This window comes from Pan troglodytes, chromosome 7 (genome assembly GCF_028858775.2).
Source record: "Pan troglodytes isolate AG18354 chromosome 7, NHGRI_mPanTro3-v2.0_pri, whole genome shotgun sequence".
Lineage (NCBI taxonomy): Eukaryota > Metazoa > Chordata > Mammalia > Primates > Hominidae > Pan > Pan troglodytes.
The window spans coordinates 105,490,812-105,511,383 of record NC_072405.2 but is presented as its reverse complement, the minus strand read 5'-3'; the positions used below and the strand labels follow the sequence as shown (position 1 = coordinate 105,511,383).

Sequence of the window (20,572 nt, the reverse complement as noted above, 5' to 3'; positions counted from 1 at the left end):
TAGCATGGCAGGTTTCATTAAATCAGATTATTGCCCAGTTCCCCCTTCTCTTTCATCAAAAGAAGGGAAGATAGAAGCAGAAGAAAGGTAGAAACAGTCCAAGGCAGTAATATAGAAAAGTGAAAAAATGTAAAGGAAGTTTAACTCTCATCCCTCCTCCTAGAGATCCAAGGTCTCAGAGACAAAACAGCAGCTTTTCTTTTTGCACCTCACACATTGAGAGAGACTAGACTTCACTTCCTGGCAGCCCTTTCCATTCCCATTTCACAGCAACGGCTGTAGACACAGCATTTCTATCTTAGTTACACCAACCTTTTGAGTTCTGAGCAGAGCACTAAAGACTCACGATGCGTTTAAGGCCAAGGTCGCTTGGGGACCAAGATAGAGAACCCAGAAACATGTTTGGAACTTCAAAAATGCTGGGGAGGTTGGGAGGCCTAGGAAGTCGGGGTGCAGGATTCACTGCAGTTGCCTCCATCCCCACCGTCCCACCACTAGCCCCAGATAAGCAGACAAGGGTTCCAGTCCTGGCTTTGCCTGGGACCTTGGAATAGCTCTGGCCTGAGATAAGCCTGAGAAGGGCTAGAGTTTGGAATGGTGGGTTTGTCTGCTTCATAGGAGTCCTTAAACCTGGGCCCAGGCATTTTCCTCCTGTCGGCCCCCAAGAGCAAACCCCAAACGAGCTGACTTCCTAGTGCATTGTAAGCACACCTGAGAGAAATCACAAGCATACTCTGAGAACAACCTCGTATGGCAGACGCACCCGAATGTGTTCCGAGATAGGGAATCCGTAAGTCACCAACCCGGAGATTCATTCCTTGTCTGTTAGGAACATCTGAGCCCTCAGGCCGTCCCGTGGAACATTGGCCCTATGGGGGATGGAGGCCCTGAGTTTGGGGGTGGGGAGTGCGGTACATGAAAGCTACCAGGTGGAGATCATTAAGGAGAGGGTGTTAAATGAAAATGCTCTATAAACTGAATGCTGTTTGCAAGCAATTGTGGTTTTCCTGCCCAGCCTGCTGCCACTGGACCATACGTACAGTGGTTATATTGTCCAGCCCACCACCACTGGATTGTTTCTATAGGTAAGGTGTCCAGCTCGCCACCACTGGACCCTCTCCCCTGTAAGTAAGTCCCAGTAAAACCCCCAAGTCACATTTGCTAGCTCTAGGTCTCTTCTTTGGCCTCTTGAACTTGGTGCCTTCTCTATTGAGGTTAATAGGGGTTCAGCACAACACCTAGGCCTCCAGCACACCTCCCCATCACACCCCCCACCTCTTCTCCCCCATCAGATCCTGATTCTTTCCCTCAGCCTCAGAATTCTGAACCCTGGCCCTATCCTCTAGCTATCAGCCCCAACTCTCGCCCACTGATATTTGAAGGTCTTCTTACCTCTCCTGCAGTTCCCGTTGTTCTCCCATAGATCCTTCTGTGGTCCCTCCATCGGCAAGTTCTTCCACGGCCTCAGAGAAAGACATCACCCTTCAGACTTTGGTTCTTTAGAATTTCATCCTGGTAGCCCCACCTGTCCTCACCTAGGCTGCACTGATAAAGGTGCTGAGTCAAGCCCCCACGGCCCACCAAGGCAAGTTCTCAGGGCACCCCATCTTCCCAGTTGATCCCAAACCATTCCCTCTCACTCTTGTCTTGCTTACTATAAATCTTGCTTCTGTCTTCAGGCCCTCCATATTAAAGACTTACCCATGCTCTCCTAGCACGGGAACCTCAGCTTTTCCCCACAGTTGGTGTCAACTCCCTGATCAAGCTCAAACACCCCCATAACATGCTTCTATTGTTATCCCCATTTTACAGACACTAAAGTCTGCCAAAGAGAGCTTAGGCTGCTTGCCTAAGGAGTCTGAGTACAGACTCAAAATCTTCCTACACCAGTGGTTCCCAAATTTCAGTGGACATCAGAATCACCTGGAGGGAATCAGATGGCTGGGATTCAATCCCAGAGTTTGAGTCAGTAGGTATAAGATCTGATTATTTGCATTTCTAACAAGTTCCCAGGTGATGCCAATGTTATTGGTCTAGGGACCACACTTTGAGAACCACTCACCTACACTCTTGCTTCTGTACTTTTCACTACACTTTAAATAGGCCAATGAAGTCATAATCATTAGAGGTGAGCCCTAGACACCAGTGTTTTTTAAAAGCTCTCCAGATAATTCAAATGTGCAGGCTGATTTGAGAACTACTACATATAGTCTTGCCAATCAAAGCATACTGGCAGCATTAACACCACCTGAGTCCACTCAGACCCTATTACCGGATGGAAGGTCTTGACTGAGTTGTCCAGGTTCTTGGCATGTTGAACAAAGAATGCAATAAAATGCACAAACAAAGCAACAAAAGAATGAAACAATGAAAGACAAACAACAACAACAAAAAGTAACGAACGCACAGATTTATTGAAGCGAAGCTACAATTCACAGAGTGGGAGCAGACTCCAGCAAGTGAAGCAGCACAAGAGCACCCCCCCACCACCAACAATTAGGCTTTTTATTAAGTTGCAAAAGTTTAGTAACTCCCCTAGATGCACTTTAGAGGCCTCCAATTGGTTACACCCTATGAAGGATTGGCCTGTGACCAATTAGAGGCTGAAGTGGAAACTTCTGTCTTGTTATCAGAGGAGCAAGGATGTGGCCTGTTTGCTGCCTAATCTTGCCTAGAACTCGCTGCACCTGCTGTTCTTTCTGTATACCTTAACCCTTGGTTACCCTAATTCCCTGTTCTCCTGCCTCACCCCCAGGTGATTGATATCTCATTAAAGTTTAAGGAACGCTGATAAACACTCTACTGCCTCACAGTTCCTCCCCAGCTGTTCAGCCCTTTAACAGAGATCCCAGGCAATCGCTGTATCAGGTGGGGTTCTACCAGAGAAACAGAACCAGTAGGAGATCTTAGTAAGAGATGTATTCCAAGGAATTAGCTTACAAGATTGTGGGACTGGCTAAGCAAGTCTTAAATCCAAAGGGCAGGCCATCACCCAGGACAGGTTGCAGCTCTCAGGCAAAGGCTGAAGGTGCTGTCCCCAGGCAGAATTCCTTCCACTCTCAGAGATATCTCAGCCTGCTTTTAAGCCCCTTCAACTGATTGAATCAACTCGGATTATTCAGGATAATTATCCCTTACTTAAAGTCAACTGCTATGGACTTTAGTCACATTTACAAAATACCTTCATAGTTTGAATGAATAACTAAGAACTGTAGCTTAGCCTAGCTGACACAAAAAACTGACCATCACAACCACTGAGGTTGCTTGACGTAGTAATAGAGCCCATGGTTGGGTACCTTCTCTTTTATGAACAACCAAAGTAAATAGATCAGGCAGGGGGTGGTGGCTCACACATGTAACCCCAGCACTTTGAGAGGCCGAGGTGGGTGGATCACTTGAGGTCAGGAGTTTGAGACCACTCCAGGCAACATGGTGAAACTCCGTCTCTACTAAAAATACAAAACTTAGCTGGGCATGGTGGCACCCGCCTGTAGTCCCAGCTACTCGGGAGGCTGAACCAGGAGAATCGCTTGAACCCAGGAGGCGGAGGCTGCAGTGAGTCAAGATCGTGCCACTGCACTCCAGCCTGGGTGACAGAGTGAGACCCTGTCTCAAAAAAAAAAAATAGATCAATATGTCTTTACCTAAGCATTGATTCGTATATTGAGTCAGCTAGTGGCAAGTGATTACTTCCACTTCCTTCAGCTTTCATCACTGACTAGGTGCTCATAGATGACCATAATAAGTAAGCAACAAGAACCTCCTCTTTTTCTAAAAGATCCATCGGCTGATTTGAAACATAAGAAACACTGGTCATATAAGCAATAGAGTGTACTCATCTTTTGTGGATCTGAAGACTATACAAGACTATAGAGCCTATACAGTCTTCAAGCCTGTGCAAATTACAAAAGCTTATTCCCACTTTGAGCTGGACTCTAAATAATGCACCCTCATATTGTACGACATTTTCTAGCAGCCATGTCACATTCTTGGAGTGTTTTGAGCTTGAAAGCTACTGAATAATTCTCCCTGTTAATTCCTAAAAGACTGAATTTCTGCCGGTCTGTTAATTATTTGTTATCTGTTTATTATTTAAACCAAAGTTGGGGCTTCACAGTGCTTCCTTTATTCATTTACACAACAAATATGCTAAGCACACAACACACAGACAAGAAACTCCCAGCCAAGTGGGAGAGCAAAACCATGTGAGATGTCATGTCATAGAGATAAGCACAAAGTAAAAGCCCATTTTGCTAATTTGGGATCATTCTTATAACTTTTAAATTTTTTTCCTTCTGTTTTTAAGTGCATATCTATCTAACCCAGCTTCATCTTAACCACAAATTCGATAGGCACATTTTATTTTTTTGTCCAAATTGTTGCATATATATATATATATATTTTTTTTTTTTTTTGAGATGATGTCTCACTCTGTCACCCAGGCTGGAGTGCATTGGCGCGATCTCGGCTCACTACAACCTCCGCCTCCCGGGTTCAAGCGATTCTCCTGCCTCAGCCTCCTAAGTAGCTGGGACTACAGGCGCACACCACTACGCCCAGCTAATTTTTTGTATTTTAGTAGAGACAGGGTTTCACCGTGTTCCCCAGGCTGGTCGCAAACTCCTGAGCTCAAGCAATCCGCCTGCCTCAGCCTCCCAAAGTACTGGGATTACAGGTGTGAACCACTGCGCTCGGCTGTTTATATTTTAATAGCATTGGTTGGTACCTCAGAATTGATCCTCTTTGGGTTTGACTGTTTAATTACTGTAGTGGTTTGAATGGTGGCCCCCAAAATGTCAGGTCCATGTCCTCACCCCAGGACCTGTGAATGTGACCCTATTTGGAATAGGGCCTTTGCAGACATAATTAATTGAAGGATCTCAAGATAAGATCATTCTGGATTACCTGTAGGGGTCCTAAATCCAATGACAAGTATCCCAAGAGACACCTAGAGGGGACACAGAGAGGCAGAGATTGGAACTACACAGCCACAAGCCTGAAATCAATGGCTGTAGCCACCAGAGCTGAAAGAGGCAAGGCAAGATTCTGCCCTAGAGCCTTCCAAGGGAGCTCAGTCCTGCCGACACCTTGTGATATGGTTTGGCTGTGTCCCCACCCAAATCTCATCTTGAATTGTAGCTCCCATAATTCCTATGCATTGTGGGAGGGATCTGGTGGGAGATAATTGAATCATGAGGGTGGTTTCCCCCATACTGTTCTCATGATAGTGAATAAGTTCAAGAGATCTGATGGTTTTATAAGGGAAAACCCCTTTCACTTGGCTCTCATTCCCTCTTGTCTGCCACCATGTAAGACATGCCTTTCACCTTCCTCCTTCTGCCATGATTGTGAGGCCTCCTCAGCCACGTGGAACTATGAGTCCATTAAACCTTTTTCTTCATAAATTACGCAGTCTCAGGGATATCTTTATCAGCAATGTGAAAACAGACTAATACACCTTGATTTCAGACTTCTGGCCTCCAGAATTGTGAGAGAATAAATTCCTGTTGTTATAAGCCACCAAGTTTATGGTCATTCATGACAGAAACCACAGGAAGCTACCACTACATGTTTAACCACTGCCTGTTTTGTGCCTCCTTGATGGACATATTAGTAGAAGTCAGATGTTGTGTGAAGGAGGCAGCCAAAGGCACATACAGGCCCCAACGACACCTGCTAAAAGGCATGAAGACAGAAATATAAGTGACTACACTCAGGGTCCTTCATAAGAAGCCTGGACTAGCCTGAAGGAAGGAGTGCTGGGCTAATGGTGAGCAGTCAGCTTCAAGAGGAGAGCTGGAGATGGCAGGAGTTTGGACTTGATTTGATCCAAGGGGCAGCCTTAGGCTTTTGATTAAAGCCAGGTATTTTAATGGTTAAATTGGAAATAATATGCAGTATGGATGAGGATGTGGGCAGGGAGGGTAGTTTCTGAAAGAAGGCTGTCTCAAGATTCCAGGTATTAGATTAAGGCTGTGTCAAAGGAAGAATCCACGAGAATTAACACATTATAGAATTTCAAGGTAACAAATCCAATGTCAAACCTCAGAATACAAAAAAAAAAAAAAAAAAAAAAAAGGGAATGGCTCTGTCCAAACTGGAAATACTAGAACAAAAATTTAGTTTGAATGACAGTTTAACCAGTGACCATTTGAACATCTGATGCCTGCCCCTTGCTGGCACATACACAAGTCACTACTCCCTTACTCCTTCCACCTTTTCCCTGCAGGTTTCCCTTTGCAACTAGCAGTCACTGTCACTGGGCCTCTCAATAACCACAAAGTAACCCTGGTGCAGTCATGAGAATAAGCTCTGACCCATGTGGCCAGCTGCTTGATGTGCAGCAGGTACAATGAAACTCAAACAGATGAGGCTCAATTTGCTCCTCCTCTCTCTGCTAATGAGATTTTCATGAGAACTTAAATTTTGGGAGAGTGGGGGTGGTGCCTGAATGTCATTGAATTGGTAGATGTTTTAGCCCAATAAAATGAAGAGATGTAAGAAGAAACAGGTTAGCAGGCAGATGGGGAGGGGGGCAGGCATAAGCTGTACCCACGGATATCTGTCAAAGACATTTCTTCTAGGCTAAACAATTTTTAGCTTCAGTTTTGTTAAAAGCACAAAGTAGTCCATTATGGTCAATAATCCATTTAAAAAAGACAATGCAGTGAAAGTTCTAGGATTGAATCTGACTCAAAATCAAGATCAGTAGCTGGGACAGAACTGTACAAGGTTGGGGGACACACACTCACTGAGAATGTTAAGTACTAAGAATCAAGATATAATGGGTTAAATCCTTTCAGAAATGTTTATTGGGCATCTGCTATGTGCTAATCCCTGTTCTAGATGCGGGGTATAGAGTGGTAAACAAGAGAGACTTATCCTCCACCTCCTTACATGGCTTGCCTAAGGGTGAGCTGAAAATGAAAGCAACATAACCTCATAATCCAGTCAAAAGGACCCAAATGTTGTTATGTCTGTGAGATAAGCAGGATGTAGTCACATAAAAATATTAATGAAATGCAAAAGATATAAAGGAGACTGTAACCTCAATTACATCTTAGCAGCATGAGGTAATAGTGCTCTCAGAAGTGGATGTTTCCTTTTTAAAAGGAATTCAAGGACCTTTGAGATGATAGAAGAGTTCTGTATCCTGATTGTGATGGTGAACACACAAATCCACACATGATAAAATTGCATAGAACTATTCACACACACCCAAATAAGTGCATGTAAAACTGGTGAAATCTGCAAAAGATCTGTGGATTGCACCAATGTCGATTTCCTGGCTTGATATTGTACTCTAGTTAGGCAAGATGTGACCATCGGGGGAAATGAATTAAGGGTGTACAGCACCTCTCTGAACCATTCTGGCAGCCCGCTGTGAATCTATGGCTATTTCAAAATAAAAAGATTTTTTTAAGGAATTTGAGATTAAGGAATGTTATAATTGTGACTATGATCCACCCAGGACAGAAGGTGTCTGATTCTGCGACCGCTGTCAGAGTTCTAGACACAGCCCTGGAAGGAGACAGGGTAATCCATCCAGCTTCCTCAGCGTCCTAGAAACAAGTCTCCTCCTATGTAGCCCCTTTAACTATCCCAAGGATCCCACACCAGAGGCACACGTAAAAACCTATGGCAAATTCTGGACTCCAGCTCAGGAAATTCCTCCAGATGCCTCCCCAGGGCCAGCTTGAAGTCTCCTCATCACACACGCTTCTCGATTCTCTTGGCTTCTCGCCTTGGCTCCCTCGTGGCTTGTTGCCCAGGGTGGGGCTAGTAATGGTGCCCCAGACTCTTGGCACGGACCTGAGACTTCATGGGGCAAGACTTGGTCCTCATTCCTCAGCTCCAAGTTCTGACGTGCCTCTGAAAAATCAGGCTGAGGCCGTGTGACCTGGAGCCCAGAAAAAGTAATGATGTCCCCTGTTTCTTTACCCCTCCAATCCAATGAATATTTGTTACTGTCTTTGTTCAGGTTGTATTCTCAGCTAGCAACAATTAATCAATGATTTGGACTTTCCAGTAGATTCATTCACTGGGAGACAGTGATCAGAGAAAATAACCAATATTTATTATCATAGTTATTATACCCGTCATTGTAAAGAAATCCATTTCCACTCTGGTTTCAGCATGATTTAAGGCAGTCCCTCAGTACAGTATAGCAGTTATGACTCCAGAGCCAGGCTGCCTAGGTTTAAATCCTGGCTCTGTCCACACTTGCTCTGAAACCTTATATACTGCCACTTACTTGCTATGGGACCTCAGGCAAAAACCTCATTTCTCTGAGGCACTTTGTTTCCTCATCTGTAAAGTGGGATAATTAACAGAGCCTACCTCATAGGGCTGTTGAGAACATTAAATTGAGTAATACATCTAAAGTACTTCAAGTAGTGCCTACCTGCAGTAAGGGTTATATGGTAGTTATTATTACTGCCTGGAAATTAATAAAATGTTGAAGACTGTAAAACTAAGAGACAGTCCTGTACCTATAAGGACTGAGTTAACCTTAAGCCCTGCCTCACTAGCAGACCCAAACTGAGAAATGGGCCAGCTTCTGAGACTTCTCTTGCCCCCAAGTCCCTATAGAATTGGTATTTGTTCTGCTTGGTGAGTTTTTAAAAAGGGCCACAAACCAATGCTAAGTTTTGCCCTTCAATATTAAAATCATCTGGCAAGTGATTCCGGGCAGAGAAACAACCTGCTGGGAGTCCATACAGACCTGTTGCTGCACTGACTCACCCATGGAATAAGAGTTGCAAAAACAGTCCATGTAAAGGTCTCTGAAAATATCTCAGGTAGCAGTGTTTTGACACAAGAACTGCTTGGGAAAGAAGCACAGTCAGTGAATACTTCGCATGGGACTAGGAGAAGTGAAACTGTTCTAGGCTCTATGATAACAGATCAACCAACTATTCCAGCAAAGTTGACCAAAGAAACTAACAAACTAATCATTTCATTCAATTAACTTGCCAGTTTAGTGAAAGATTCAGTTAACTTTGTGTTCAATTCCATCAAAAGTATTAAACATGTTTTGCTATGATCACAAGCTTTACCTGTAGCTCACTTGACAAAAAATAAAAATGACAGTTCACCCAGAGAAACATACAAGAGTTAGAAACTGGCTATCCATTTCGCAAACTTACCAAAACCAAAAATTAAGTTTGTATGGAAAGAGCTTAGAAAGTCAAGCTATAGTACCTGTCAATATCATTAAAATCTGGTTGCCCTAAAATGTGATTCTGGCTAAGCTGAAAGAAAAAAAAAGGAAAAGACATACCTTAAAAGCTGATCACAACACAATTAATAAATACCAAAGTAATGGCTGTATTTGAACAGGTGATGGGGTAATTAGGCAGGGAAAGTTGCTTGGGGCTGATTCCGACTGATTCCATTAAGTCAACCGGTGAAGTAATACTGCTGTTTCTCTGGAGACACAAGACATCTCTGAAGACCTCTTTTATTTTCCCTACCATGGGTCCCTGGGCCCCTGGAGGAGTTCCAAATGCAAAAATCCTACATCCATACTTTGCACAGATTTCAGAAGTTGGCAAAATAAAACCAGAGATTTTTTTAAAATGACACAATCTCAAGGATCAATAGAACTACTAATAGAAGACCAAGACCTAATAGAATTCTCCTAATTGTCCATTCGTGGAAATGTTATTAGAAGTGGGGTGGGGGGTTGGAGAATGGAGCTGGAACATGAAAGTACCAAATAACAGCCAATATTTGTTGGGTGCTTACGATGAGGCAGGCATGCTTCTAAGCGCTCCTGTGCATTAATTTATCTAATTCTCAGGAGAGTGGTGTTATCAGTTCCATTTCACAGATGAGGAAAACTGAGATGCAAAAAGATTAAGCATCCTCCCGAAGATCCACAGTGAATAAGTGGCAGAGTTGGGATATTTTATCCAGGCAGTATGGCAGCAGAATTTATTTAGTTCAATACTACACTATGAGGCCAAACAGAAGACCCTCCCTTAAACAACGCACCATGGGGCCAGATGAATCCATTGTGACCCGATCAGCTTAGACGTACCTCCAGCAACAGTGGAGGTACATCTAAGAGCATGGGGCCAGTGTTTGAAAAGATGCAGGCACTGGGACCTGTGGAGCAAACCCAATGACATCTCTTTTTTAAATGTATTTTATTGTCTTAAAATGAATTAAGTGTACAATACATTATTGTTGACTATAGGTACAATGTTGCACAACAGATCTGAGAACTCATTTGTCTTGTTAACTAAACTTTTATGCCCAGTGATTAGTAATCCTCATTTCCCTCTTCCCCCAGCCCCTATTAATTACCGTACTACTCTTTGATTCTTTGAATTTGACTATTTTAGATATCTCATACAAGTGGAATCTTCTGTGACTGGCTCATTATTGCACTTAGCATTATGTACTCAAGGTTCATCTATGTGGTCATGTGGTGCAGAATTTCCTTCTTTATTAAGGCTGAGTAGTATCCCACTGTATGTATATACATTTTCTTCATCCGTCTCTCAATGGACACTAAGTTTGTTTCCACCTTTTTTGCTGCAATAAACACTGGAGTGCTACTATCTCTTCAAGATTCTCATTTCAACTGTTTTGGATAAACACCCAGAAGTGGGATTCCTGGATCATATGGTAGTTCTAATTTTTAGTTTTTGAGGAACCTCCACACTCTCTCTTAGCAGCTACACCATTTTGCATTCCCACCTACAGTGTACAAGATTTCCAATTTGTCCACATCCTCACCAACAGATGTTGTCTTTTGTTTTGTTTTTTGATAATAGCTACCCTAACAGGTATGAGATAATATTTCATTGTGGCTTTGGTTTGCATTTCCCTGATGATTAGTGACATTGAGCATTTTTAATATACTTGGCCATTTGTGTGTCTCCTTTAGAGATTAGACCATTATCCTCTATCATACACAAAAATCAACTCAATGTGGATCAGAGACTTAAATTTATGACCTGAAATTATAAAAACTCCTAGAAGAAAACATAAGGAAGAAGTCAATGATTTCATGAATATGGCACCAAAAGCACAGGCAACGAAAACAAAAATAAGTCAATTATATCAAACTAAAAAGCTTCTGAACAGCAAAGGAGACAAGTAAGAGAGTGAAAAGGCAACCTATGGAATGAGAGAGAATACTTGCAAACCATACATCTGATATAGGGTTAAACTCCAGAATACCTCAGAACCCTCTACAACTGAATTTTTTTTTAAAAGTAACCTGATTTGTTCTTTCTGCTTAGAATTGCTTTGGTTATTACATACATACTTGGTTTTATATAAATTCTAGCACTGTTTTTTTCTAATTTCTGTGAAAAAACACATTGGTAATTTGATAATTGCATTGAATTTATAGATTGGTTTGTGTAGTACACTTATTTTAAAAATATTGGTTCTTTTGAAAAAAAAAACTAGGCTAAGAACTTGAATAGACATTTCTCCAGTGACATCTTTATAAGATTGGGAAGAGGGAAAAAAGGGAAGAAATTAGTGCTGTAACAAAATATTCACCAGGTATCAGTTTTTTTCTTATGAGCCTTTGCACAGCCTCTATAGGCTGGCCACATCCACAGGGTTCTGTGCCTGGGAGGCATGGAAAACACTCTAAAACAGTGTCCTGGTAGCCATTTTAAAAAGGGTGGACTTACAAAACAGCAATAATGAAGTGTGATTCCCCATTACTGCAGCCCTGCCAGGCCCTATAAATCATCTGAGAGCTCCTAGCACCTGTGGCACTAAGGCCCCAAAGCAAGTGAGGGGAGAAGGGAGTGGCTACCTTTCCTGTTTCAGAGATGTAGAAAGAGGTGAAGGATGATAAAGCCTGCTAGTGCACAGAAAGGAAAACTCTCATCACAAGGAAAAGATATAGCCACCTGAAAAGTAAAAGTAATTATTATTATTAGTGAGAAATGAAATAATTAGTCTGGGAGCAGAGACCTGGCTATTAAGTATGTGTCTCATGAAACAGTCAAATATGGGCAAAGATCACATAAAGAACTGGAATGGAGATAAGTGGAGTTATTTAGAAAATGAAAAAATATATATATTTAAATCATCAGCTACAGTTAAGAATGGCCAAAATCTGAGAGCGTGTTTACAGAGGAAATTGACTGGAAACCCAGAGAGGTGTCCTCGGTCTACTCAGAGTTCTTGTTGGACCCTTCTAAGGAAGATAGAGGTGTTTGCTCTCCTTTATCCCAGGAAGCTGTCCTGAGTAGGGCAAGGTAGCATCACCCAAGCCATATGGAGCTTTCAAAGGAAAGAAGGAGAGGACAGTGAAGGTAGACCAGCTGTTTCTCACTGGGTTAGAAAAACTTCCAGAAAACCACACAGAGCCTTCTAAATGATGGGACATGCTGAACATGCCAAAGAGAAAGGTCCCATTGGGATGGGATTGGAGGGTATTTTCCCCCTTTACTTGTAATGATTCAAATACTGATGGATGCCATACAAAATTGAGGAAGCAGTGGGGGGAAGGGGGATCTTGATGGAGCTCATGTATGTAACATATGGAACAAGTTATTGAAGAAAGTGCTTCTAACAGAGTTTATAAAAGTTAAGAAGAGGCAGTTATGCTTCTTTTACAGACAGCAAAGATTGAGGGTGTGGTGAAAAAACACAGCAAAACAGGATTAAGATAAACCAAAACAGAGGAGAAATATTGGGCCAGATGAACTTTCACCTTCCCTAAAATGATTTATGTACTTATGAAGAGCTAGACTGGACTTGATTTCAGGGGGTGAGAGTTGCTGGTGAACCTGCATGTACCCAGTATTTCTGCAGAAATTCTGGACAAATCTACACTTCTACAGGCAAAGCCAACATTGAACATGCATGGTGATGAGGTTCTCTATTTAAATAGGACAAACACTTACTTGAGCACCTCATTCAGAGTAACAAAGAGAGAAGGAAATAAAAAAGGAAAGAGCATCTGAATATACAGAAATCTAAGTAAAGAAGTGGATTTTTGTAATGCTCTAGTTTTTTTATCTTTGTTCTAGAAAATAATCGTTTCTCTCTGTTTCATTTATGACTTATTGGTGTCAGAACTCAAGAGAGGCTCAAATGTGACAAAAGGCCCTGTGAGGACCCAACAAGATCTAACCAGTCTATTTCACAGTGGCTTAGGCCAGAGAGGATTGGGCAGAACAAAAATGGTTAGCATAGTGGTGAGCTAAATGTCAGTGTGTCTGACTAACTGTCACAGGGGAAAGCAGGAGCCAGAATCACCAGGAGATGAAGTGTAAGACTTGGAAACTTTACTGCATTGCAGGTAGTGGATGGGGAGGTTGAGGGAATGCAGACTAGCCAAGTCCAAGGCCCAAAGAGCCAGCTGAGGGTTGAGCCTGGAAGCTTTGCTAAGGGTTGAGATCCATGGAAGGGTCATGAAATCAAGGTAGCCAATATTTCTCCAGAATTTTAAAAGTAGAATAAGATAGGACAGGATAGGATAAGATATACAATAGATTATACTAGAAGAGTGAATTACACTCTACTAAGGATAAGTATTGTTTAGTGAAACTTTTAATTCAGAGGGGGTATATGTGGGTGTGTGTAGTGTTTCTGTGTACTGGGTCATTATATAATGACTCAAAAAAGTTTGAAACCACTGATAAAAGAGGCTCAAGTAAAAATAGAGGAGGAGGAAAGAAAGTGTTATAAAATAGGAAAAACCCTGAGATCACTACACCTCTGCATTTAGATGTGTCTATAACTTTCCTTATTGTATTACTTTCCTTATTGAGTCAGGTTTTCTATTGCTTGATGCTGACTAAATCACAAGGTAGCAAGGCTGAAGTGAAGATTCAATTAGATAATCTGGAGTTGGACATGGTAGCTCACACCTGTAATCCCAGCATCTTGGGAAGCTGAGGCGGGAGCATCATTTGAGGCCAGGAATTGGAGACCAGACTGGGGAAGATGGTGAAATCCTGTCTCCACAAAAAATTTAAAAATTAGCCAGACAAGCCATATGCAGAAAACTGAAACCGGACCCCTTCCTTATATGTTATACAAAAATTAATTCAAGATGGATTAAAGACTTAAACGTAAGACCTAAAACCATAAAAACCCTAGAAGAAAACCTAGGCAATATCATTCAGGACAGAAGCATGGGCAAAGACTTCATGACTAAAACACCAAAAGCAATGGCAACAGAAGCCAAAATTGACAAATGGGATCCAATTAAACTAAAGAGCTTCCACACAGCAAAAGAAAGTATCATCAGAGTGAACAGGCAACCTACAGAATGGGGGAAACTTTTTGCAATCTACCCATCTGACAAAGGGCTAATATCCAGAATCTACAAAGAACTCAAACAAATTTACAAGAAAAAAAACAAACAACCCCATCAAAAAGTGGACAAAGGATATGAACAGACACTTCTCAAAAGAAGACATTTATGTGGCCAACGAACATATGAAAAAAAGCTCATCATCACTGGTCATTAGAGAAATGCAAATCAAAACCACAATGAGATACCATCTCACACCAGTTAGAATGGCAATCATTAAAAAGTCAGGAAACAACAGATGCTGGAGAGGATGTGGAGAAATAGGAACACTTTTACACTGTTGGTGGGAATATAAATTAGTTCAACCATTTGTGGAAGACAGTGTGGCAATTCCTCAAGGATCTAGAAACAGAAATACCATTTGACCCGGCAATCCCATTACTGCATATATACCCAAAGGATTATAAATCATTCTACTATAAAGACACAGGCACACGTGTGTTTATTGCAGTACTATTCACAATAGCAAAGACTGGAACCAACCCATAATGCCCATCAATGATAGACTGGATAAAGAAAATGTGGCACATATATACCATGGAATACTATGCAGCCATAAAAAAGGATAAGTTCATGTCCTTTGTAGGGACATGGATGAAGCTGGAAACCATCATTCTCAGCAAACACAGAAACAGAAAACCAAACACCGTATGTTCTCACTAATAAGTGGGAGTTGAACAAGCAGAAAACATGGACACAGGGAGGGGAACATCACACACCGGGGCCAGTTGGGGGTGGGGGGCTAGGGGACGGATAGCATTAGGAGAAATATCTAATGTAGATAACGGGTTGATGGGTGCAGCAAACCACCATGGCACGTGTACACCTATGTAACAAACCTGCACATTCTGCACATGTATCCCAGAACTTGAAGTATAATAAAATAAAATAAAATAAAATAAAACATTAGCCAGACATGGTGGTGTGCACCTGTAATCCCAGCTACTCAGGAGGCTGAGGTGGGAGGATCCCTTGGGCCCAGGAGATCGAAGCCGCAGTGAGCTATATTGTGCCACTGAACTCCAGCCTGGGCAAGAGAGTTATTTATTTTTTTCTCAAAATAAATAAATTAGATTATCTAAAAGTATTTTGTAAACTAGAGACAACTTATACAAATGAGAGCTTTTCTCCAAAATCACAATGTTTCAACTAACCTAGGTAGAAGGGATTTTTTTAGGAAAAATCCTCAACTGTTGTAAGCCTCACCTTCTCTTTGTTGGGACATACTTGCCCTCTCTCTTGGCTCTGGAGCAGGGATTGCATTCTGTACAACACCTAGTGCATTATCAACACTTAATAAATGCAGAATAATGTGATAACTAACAAATTGCCACCAGATGTTCTTAAGGCTTTGCAACCTTCAGGTGAAACTGCACAAAATAATAGTTTAATTACTACATCATCCCTGGCAGTAATAATGAGTGTCTGTCTGTTTTAAGGCTGAAACCTCAAGTTAGGCTGCTGCTATAGTGTTTAAGACTAAATGCTCAAATATGGTCCCCAAAGGCAGATCTTGGGAACAGCCAATAATCAGCTTCTCTATACATCACCATGTTGAATTATTTTACTCAAAAACAAAGTTCAACATTCCAAATCAATATGTCAAAAAAGAAGTTTCTGGCTGAAATGAAGTTTCGAGAAGACGACAAGTACTATCAGCAGAGGCAGACAAGAAACAAAAAGCATTATCTGTAAGTGGTTAATGAGATGGTAGGATGGCAAGGCTGCTTGGAAGAACTCAAAGGAATTGCCCCCTCCAAAGGACACCGGGAAAGGAACTGGATCCTTCCATTCTCAGAAAATGTTTCTCTTCTCCAGTGGGGTCTCAACCCTGGTGTAGATTGGAATCACCTCGAAAGGTTTTTGGTATTTGGGGCTTTCTTTTAGCATCATGTCCCTGAACCCCACTCCAAACAGTTAAATCAGAATTTCTTGGAGAGGAACTTAAACTGTAGATACTGGACCAACATCACGAACACCACCTAGGAACTTGTAAGCAATACAGAATCTCAAGCCCCACTCAAGACCTATTTAATCAGGATTTGCATTGTCACAAATCCCCATGTGATTCTTGTGCCCATTAAAGTTGGAGAAATGCAAGAATCTTATTTTTTCTCACATAACAGTTCCAGGGTAGCAGTTCAGGGTAACAGGGAAGCCCTGCTCCACATGGTCTTTCAGGTACCAAGTTTCCTTCCTTTATGCTGCTCATCATCCTCCAGGACACTGCTCACATCTGCCTGGTCAAAGCTGGATTACTATGGGGTTCCCACCAGTAGCAGTGGAGGAGAGCCTGGAGGAGATCCTTTTATTGCCCTGAGGCCCATACCCAGAAATGCCACACAGTATATCTGCTCTGAATGTGGTCACAGGAACACATCTAATGCAAAGTAGGCTGTGAAATGAAGTCTCGTTACAGGCCTAGAAAGAAAGAGAAAACAATTTTGGTAGACAAAGAACAGTCTCCATGCCAGACACACAGTGCCCAATAAATGATGGCTATTATTATTAACCAGGATGTATGCTTCACCAGCTTAGAGTACAAATAGTGTTTCATTTATTTTTCCAGTGACTTGCTGAGGCCCAAGGACCTTACCAACAGAAAATCTGGTATTCCTTTCTTAGGGCCTTTCCCAATACTCTATCTCCAGACGATCCAACATTCTGGGGCCTTTCTCACTTCCAAAGGGTCAATTACACTTCCAAATGCCAGGTGGGAGAAATAACTAGAAAGTTCTATGAACCCACCAGCACCATTGCTTTGGTAGTTACCTCATAGGCATACTAAACACTGGTCTTGCTAGCCCAATGGCCGGTCATCCTTGTTTTGGAAATGTCCTTGCTGCTCACAGGTCACAGTCATATCTTCACTTGTATTTTTAGGTCATTGCACTTGCTCAGTTGTCATTCCTCAGTGAAACTGTGCCCAGCTGGCTTGGTGTGGAGGTTCATCCCTCAGCCAACTACTAGAAGGAACTATCCTTCCCCATGAGATGCTGACCAAGTACCAATGTTGAATTCAGATCACCAAACCGGACATGCCCATGGTGAACTCCCATCTAGCCCCGTTAGTGTTTTTTCCAACAAACTTCAGTCCAGTTCATCTCAATACATCAGTATCTAATGACATTAACCCTCACAAGAGAAGGGCCAAGGACTTTATCCCTTTCCTTCCAGGGACTCCTTGCCCTCTTGGCAAAATTGTCCAATTCCTTACTCAGGACTAGTTTTATACACCAAGGGCTATGGTAAGGGGGCCACCTTTGTCAGACCACAAACAAAAATCCCCTAATAACATTCCCCCAGGAGTAAGAGGTATCTACTGGCCTGACATTTTTACAACTATGGGGTGCACTCATGTGATTTTTTTTTCCTATTATAATGAAAATCTGCTCCAAGTCTGCTGCTCAATGTTGAAGAGGCAGTTACCATTTTTTTACATTTCATCTCACTGGTTCTCAATAACATCTAAGGTCTCTTTAAGCCAAGTATCACTACCTCTGTTTACCATTATAGAAATGAACAGTTTAAGAGACTTCCTAGTCTCCATGACCACAAAGCCAGGATTCAAAACCTAGTCTTTCTAACCCTAAAAACAATTAAATATATATATCATTTATTATACATTTTTTATTCACCAGCTACTTTTTAAAAACTTTTTAAAACAATTTACATGCAGAAAAATACACAGATCCCAAGTATACAACTTGCTGAATTTTCACAAACTGAGCTTCTTACTATTGAGCAGCAGACTTGGAGTAGATTTTCATTAAATAGGAAAAAAAATCATAGGAGTGCGTCCCATAGTTGTAAAAATGTAAGGCCAGTAGATAACTCTTACCCCTGGGGGAATGTTATTAGGGGATTTTTGTTTGTGTTCTGACAACGGTGGACCCATTACCATAGCCCTTGGTGTACAGAACTAGTCCTGAGTATGGAATTAGCCCATGTAATCAGTACACACAACAAGAAACACACATTTCCAACGACTCCTAGAAAGCCATCTTATGGTACTTTCTATTCATTCTCCCAACTAGGGTAGTCATTATCCTATTGTCTAGTTTTGCCTGGTTTTAAGCTTTAGATAAATAAAATCATACAGTATTTACTCTTTCATGTCTGGCTTCTTTCATTTTACATTATATGTGTGAGTTTCATACCTGTTGCATGTACAAGCAGTTTGGTCACTTTCATAGCAGTATAATATTCTATTACATAAATATACTACAATTTATCCCTTCTATTGTTGGTGGGCATTTGGGTAGCTTCCACTTTGGGGATATCACGAATACTGCTACAATGAACATTCTACTACTTGTCTTTTGGGAAACATATGTATTCATATCTATTGGGCGTATACCTAGGTGTGGTAAAGCTGGTCATATAGTATGTATAGTGTTCCAATGGTAGATACCAACCATTTAAGTGCTTTACATGTATCAACTCATTTAATCCTCATAATAGTCCTAATAATGTAGGTATTATTATTAGCCTTCATTTTTACATATGAGGAAATAAAGGCACACAGGGAGCAAATATATTAAATAGTACAACCAGTCAGTAAATAAGTTGACTTTTAAACTCAGGAAGTCTAGGTCCAAAGCCTGACCCATAACCACCATCCTGTATTCTTTTTTTTTTTTTTTTTTTTTTTGAGACGGAGTATCGCTCAGTCGCCCAGGCTGGAGTGCAGTGGCGCGCGGTCTCTGCTCACTGCAAGCTCCGCCTCCCGGGTTCACGCCATGCTCCTGCCCCAGCCTCCCGAGTAGCTGGGACTACAGGCGCCTGCCACCATGCCCGGCTAATTTTTTTGTATTTTTAATAGAGACAGGGTTTCACCATGTTAGCCAAGATGGTCTCCATCTCCTGACCTCGTGATCCACCCACCTCGGCCTCCCAAAGTGCTGGGATTACAGGCCTGAGCCACCGCGCCCGGCCATCCTGTATTCTTAAACCAGGATTGACTCTATAACTATACCATTCTGTTATTTGCTAATTCATTTCCCTTGCCATTTACATAGAAGAGTTAGAGTACATGCACACATACACATGCACACACACACATATGCACACACAAACGAGAGTTCTAAGGAATGACAATTGTTAACACCATTGATATCACTGACAGAAAACCAGCCACAAGCTGGTCACTTACATGAGCAGTTTGCATATATGTGAAAGGTTTAGATCCACCGGGGGGAGTGGTATTTTTACTTATTTTACTTCTGGTAAAATTTGAAATATATGAGAAGAGGATTCCGGGAAGATGGCAGAGTAGAAGCACCAGGAATCTTTCTCCCCACCTAGACAACAATTGCCCTGGCAGAATCTGTCTGATGTAACTATTTTGGAACTCTAGCATCTGTTGAAAGCTGGAAACTTCCAGGGGAAGGCCTGAACGGTAAAGTGGGGTTGATTTTGCTCAATTTCACCTCTTCACACAGCAGCAGCTACCCATCCTCTACCCCTAGCTCTATGGCACGCAGCTCTGCAAGTGTTCCTGCAGCAACCTGCACATAGCTTGCTGAGGCCAGGATGAGCAAAAAGGACCCTGTCCACCAAATACTGGGGATCTGTGCTCTGAATGGTGATTACTGCCTCTGGTCACAGAGGTGCAAAGAGGTAGGTGACCATTGTTGTTGCATCTCCCCACAATTATTGCAAGCCCCATCTCCTCTGGCATAGGTGATTACCAGGGGATTTAAAGAGCAGACACCCCCTTTGTTTTTCCTCTGTTCATTTTTCTTTTTCCCATTTTGGGGTCCAGGCACTGAAGACTAGGACATTCAAAAACAAATATATATATATATATATATATATATACACACAGAAAATTAGAAAGTGACTGTGCACGCACAGGGGAAAGTGAAGGCTCAGAAAAGACCTGAGAAGACTAAGTGTGCAACTCAGGATGATCCTTGGCACAGAGGCAGCCTACAACAATCAACAAAACAAAAAACAAAAAATAGCAAACAAAAACAATTTTCAAAAAACAGCAAACTCTAGGGAAGGAAGAGAATCTGAGTTCCAGAGTTACCACGTTATTAAATTCAAATGCCTAGTTTTCAACAAAAAAAAAAATCACAAGGCATACAAAGAAATAGGAAAGAATGGCACATTCAATAGAAAACAATAACAGAAACTCTTCCTGGAAAAGACCTTTTAGAAGAATTACTAAACAAATATTTTAAAATAACTCTTAAAGATGATTGAAGAACTAAATGAAGCTATGGGGAAAGTCAAGAAAATGATGTGTGAACAAAA

At 41.7% G+C, this 20,572-nt stretch overlaps 1 long non-coding RNA gene across 2 annotated transcripts in view; it reads right to left on the bottom strand.

The window, feature by feature from the left end:
• Positions 1–3,090, bottom strand: part of LOC134810681 (uncharacterized) — a 544,505-nt gene extending 541,415 nt beyond the window's left edge. For both annotated transcript variants that reach the window (XR_010159286.1, XR_010159285.1), the window contains exons 1-2: positions 2,941–3,090; positions 1,393–1,463 (exon numbers count right to left, since the gene is read on the bottom strand). This is a non-coding gene — a long non-coding RNA (uncharacterized LOC134810681). The remainder of the gene's footprint in view (positions 1–1,392; positions 1,464–2,940) is intronic.
• Positions 3,091–20,572: the final 17,482 nt, after the last annotated feature.